This window comes from Oncorhynchus masou, unplaced genomic scaffold, assembly GCF_036934945.1.
Source record: "Oncorhynchus masou masou isolate Uvic2021 unplaced genomic scaffold, UVic_Omas_1.1 unplaced_scaffold_1825, whole genome shotgun sequence".
NCBI classification, from domain to species: Eukaryota; Metazoa; Chordata; class Actinopteri; order Salmoniformes; family Salmonidae; genus Oncorhynchus; species Oncorhynchus masou.
Genome location: NW_027008339.1, coordinates 1 through 5000, shown reverse-complemented (window position 1 = coordinate 5000; position 5000 = coordinate 1). Strand labels below are relative to the sequence as shown.

General features: G+C 42.6%; 1 pseudogene; it reads left to right on the top strand.

The window, feature by feature from the left end:
• LOC135532337 (beta-crystallin B1-like) overlaps positions 1–370 on the top strand; it is a 4381-nt pseudogene extending 4011 nt beyond the window's left edge.
• The last annotated feature ends 4630 nt before the right edge of the window (positions 371–5000 follow it).

Sequence of the window (5000 nt, the reverse complement as noted above, 5' to 3'; positions counted from 1 at the left end):
TATTGATTCTCTTTCTCTGTCTTTATTTCTCGGCCTCTGTTCATCTCTTCTTCCTCCTCTCTCTTTCTCCCATCTATGTCCCTCTCTTCCCCCATTCCAGCCCTCATTCACTCAGCCCTTTCCAACTTCTCCTCTCTCTCCCATCTCTCTCCCTCCATCCCTCCACTCATCCCCCTTCTCCTCTGCTGTTTTCTTCCAGCTGGGTGGGTTACCAGTTCCTGGTTACCGTGGTTCCCAGTACCTCCTGGAGAAGGGTGAGTACCGGCACTTCAACGAGTTCGGTGCCCGGCACCCCCAGTTCCAGTCTGTGAGGCGTATCCGCGACATGCAGTGGCACCAGCACGGCTGCTACACCTTGTCCAGCAAGTGAGGGTCCCAGAGGGCGAGAAAGAGAGTGAGCGGAGGAGAGGCGGAGGAAGGGCACAGTAGAGGAGGAGGAGGAGGAGGGGGGAAGGCTAAAAGGGACAGGAAGAAAGCACCCTATCTATAGGAAGATAGAAAGCTCCCTCCATCCCTCCATCCGACCCCTCACCCCCCCGGTGATCCTCTCCGTGGTTAGATCTTTTTTTTAGAGGGAGGGAGAGAGCGAGGGATGGAGGGAGGTCATTGTTTCCCCCCCCTCTTGAGATGACGCCCTCTACTTGTTTGAGAGATGTAAGAATTGTGGCGTACAGCCGCCCTGATTGGACAGATACGTCAACACCACGAAACAGCAATGGATTCTAAGACTATTGACGTAAATAAACAACGACAACAACTCACAGATCAACAAAGACCAGAGGTGGTGGGTTGATAGGTAGATAGCTAGATATTCTCTCTATTTCTCTCTCTCTCTCCCCATCTCTGTTATTTTCAGACCCCTCCCTTCCCCTCTCTCTCTCTCTTTTTCCCCCTCGCATAAATTATTTTTCATCCAACTATCCTGTTTCTCTTCAAACCTAAATTCAGCCCAAAACGAGACGACTAATGTGTCTCCTTTGACTCTGATCTATGGGGGTACGGATGTGTGTGTGGGTCTGTTGTCGTGGCTAGAAGAGGGAACGGTATCTAGGGTTCTAGACTTCTAGGATTCAAGGAGATGTGCTGCGTACCTCTGCCACAGTCACTGTAAAAGCTTGTCCTCAGACCCTGCACCCTCTTCTATCCTAACCCAAATAAAGAGACTAAACTTGACCTGATTTCACCTCGGATTCTTCATTTAATCAAATGTTTCTCTTGTGGTGGTGATTGTGTGACAGAGAAGAGATCCAGCAACTCTTAGAGGACAGTGGAAGTTAATAAGAAAGCTTCTTAATGGTTAAAAGCAAAACCAACATGTTTCGTGTCTTGGACTTCATCAGGTTTTAGACAGAACAAATAATGAGCCTTTTATACATTGATTGTGTGATATCATGGCCGCAATAGCAGTTGAGGGGTTCTTTATCTAGCTACAGTCTAGTTAGAATACAGTGGAGGGGTTCTTTATCTAGCTACAGTCTAGTTAGAATACAGTGGAGGGGTTCTTCAAATAGCTACAGTCTAGTTAGAATACAGTGGAGGGGTTCTTCAAATAGCTACAGTCTAGTTAGAATACAGTGGAGGGGTTCTTCATATAGCTACAGTCTAGTTAGAATACAGTGGAGGGGTTCTTCAAATAGCTACAGTCTAGTTAGAATACAGTGGAGGGGTTCTTCATATAACTACAGTCTAGTTAGAATACAGTGGAGGGGTTCTTCAAATAGCTACAGTCTAGTTAGAATACAGTGGAGGGGTTCTTCAAATAGCTACAGTCTAGTTAGAATACAGTGGAGGGGTTCTTCATATAGCTACAGTCTAGTTAGAATACAGTGTAGGGGTTCTTCATATAGCTACAGTCTAGTTAGAATACAGTGGAGGGGTTCTTCAAATAGCTACAGTCTAGTTATAATACAGTGGAGGGGTTCTTCATATAGCTACAGTCTCGTTAGAATACAGTGTAGGGGTTCTTCATATAGCTACAGTCTAGTTAGAATACAGTGGATGGGTTCTTCATATAGCTACAGTCTAGTTATAATACAGTGGAGGGGGTCTTCATATAGCTACAGTCTAGTTAGAATACAGTGGAGGGGGTCTTCATATAGCTACAGTCTAGTTAGAATACATTGGAGGGGTTCTTCATATAGCTACAGTCTAGTTATAATACAGTGGAGGGGTTCTTCATATAGCTACAGTCTAGTTAGAATACAGTGTAGGGGTTCTTTATCTAGCTACAGTCTAGTTAGAATACAGTGGAGGGGTTCTTCATATAGCTACAGTCTAGTTAGAATACAGTGGAGGGGTTCTTCATATAGCTACAGTCTAGTTAGAATACAGTGTAGGGGTTCTTTATCTAGCTACAGTCTAGTTAGAATACAGTGGAGGGGTTCTTCATATAGCTACAGTCTAGTTATAATACAGTGGAGGGGTTCTTCATATAGCTACAGTCTAGTTAGAATACAGTGTAGGGGTTCTTTATCTAGCTACAGTCTAGTTAGAATACAGTGGAGGGGTTCTTCATATAGCTACAGTCTAGTTAGAATACAGTGGAGGGGTTCTTCATATAGCTACAGTTTAGTTATAATACAGTGGAGGGGTTCTTCATATAGCTACAGTCTAGTTAGAATACAGTGGAGGGGTTCTTCATATAGCTACAGTCTAGTTAGAATATAGTGGAGGGGTTCTTCATATAGCTACAGTCTAGTTAGAATACAGTGGAGGGTTCTTCATATAGCTACAGTGGAGGTTAGAATACAGTGGAGGGGTTCTTCATCTAGCTACAGTCTAGTTAGAATACAGTGGAGGGGTTCTTCATCTAGCTACAGTCTGGTTAGAATACAGTGTAGGGTTTCTTCATCTAGCTACAGTCTAGTTATAATACAGTGGAGGGTTCTTCATATAGCTACAGTCTAGTTAGAATACAGTGGAGGGGTTCCTCATCTAGCTACAGTCTAGTTATAATACATTGGAGGGGTTCTTCATATAGCTACAGTCTAGTTAGAATACAGTGGAGGGGGTCTTCATATAGCTACAGTCTAGTTATAATACAGTGGAGGGGTTCTTCATCTAGCTACAGTCTAGTTAGAATACAGTGGAGGGTTTCTTCATCTAGCTACAGTCTAGTTATAATACAGTGGAGGGGTTCTTCATCTAGCTACAGTCTAGTTAGAATACAGTGGAGGGTTTCTTCATCTAGCTACAGTCTAGTTATAATACAGTGGAGGGGGTCTTCATCTAGCTACAGTCTGGTTAGAATACAGTGGAGGGGGTCTTCATATAGCTACAGTCTAGTTAGAATGCAGTGTAGGGTTTCTTCATCTAGCTACAGTCTAGTTATAATACAGTGGAGGGGTTCTTCATATAGCTACAGTCTAGTTAGAATACAGTGTAGGGGTTCTTTATCTAGCTACAGTCTAGTTAGAATACAGTGGAGGGGTTCTTCATATAGCTACAGTCTAGTTAGAATACAGTGGAGGGGTTCTTCATATAGCTACAGTCTAGTTAGAATACAGTGTAGGGGTTCTTTATCTAGCTACAGTCTAGTTAGAATACAGTGGAGGGGTTCTTCATATAGCTACAGTCTAGTTATAATACAGTGGAGGGGTTCTTCATATAGCTACAGTCTAGTTAGAATACAGTGTAGGGGTTCTTTATCTAGCTACAGTCTAGTTAGAATACAGTGGAGGGGTTCTTCATATAGCTACAGTCTAGTTAGAATACAGTGGAGGGGTTCTTCATATAGCTACAGTTTAGTTATAATACAGTGGAGGGGTTCTTCATATAGCTACAGTCTAGTTAGAATACAGTGGAGGGGTTCTTCATATAGCTACAGTCTAGTTAGAATATAGTGGAGGGGTTCTTCATATAGCTACAGTCTAGTTAGAATACAGTGGAGGGGTTCTTCATATAGCTACAGTGGAGGTTAGAATACAGTGGAGGGGTTCTTCATCTAGCTACAGTCTAGTTAGAATACAGTGGAGGGGTTCTTCATCTAGCTACAGTCTGGTTAGAATACAGTGTAGGGTTTCTTCATCTAGCTACAGTCTAGTTATAATACAGTGGAGGGGTTCTTCATATAGCTACAGTCTAGTTAGAATACAGTGGAGGGGTTCCTCATCTAGCTACAGTCTAGTTATAATACATTGGAGGGGTTCTTCATATAGCTACAGTCTAGTTAGAATACAGTGGAGGGGGTCTTCATATAGCTACAGTCTAGTTATAATACAGTGGAGGGGTTCTTCATCTAGCTACAGTCTAGTTAGAATACAGTGGAGGGTTTCTTCATCTAGCTACAGTCTAGTTATAATACAGTGGAGGGGTTCTTCATCTAGCTACAGTCTAGTTAGAATACAGTGGAGGGTTTCTTCATCTAGCTACAGTCTAGTTATAATACAGTGGAGGGGGTCTTCATCTAGCTACAGTCTGGTTAGAATACAGTGGAGGGGGTCTTCATATAGCTACAGTCTAGTTAGAATACAGTGTAGGGTTTCTTCATCTAGCTACAGTCTAGTTATAATACAGTGGAGGGGTTCTTCATATAGCTACAGTCTAGTTAGAATACAGTGGAGGGGTTCCTCATCTAGCTACAGTCTAGTTATAATACATTGGAGGGGTTCTTCATATAGCTACAGTCTAGTTAGAATACAGTGGAGGGGGTCTTCATATAGCTACAGTCTAGTTATAATACAGTGGAGGGGTTCTTCATCTAGCTACAGTCTAGTTAGAATACAGTGGAGGGTTTCTTCATCTAGCTACAGTCTAGTTATAATACAGTGGAGGGGTTCTTCATCTAGCTACAGTCTAGTTAGAATACAGTGGAGGGGGTCTTCATCTAGCTACAGTCTGGTTAGAATACAGTGTAGGGTTTCTTCATCTAGCTACAGTCTAGTTATAATACAGTGGAGGGGTTCTTCATATAGCTACAGTCTAGTTATAATACAGTGGAGGGGTTCCTCATCTAGCTACAGTCTAGTTATAATACATTGGAGGGGTTCTTCATATAGCTA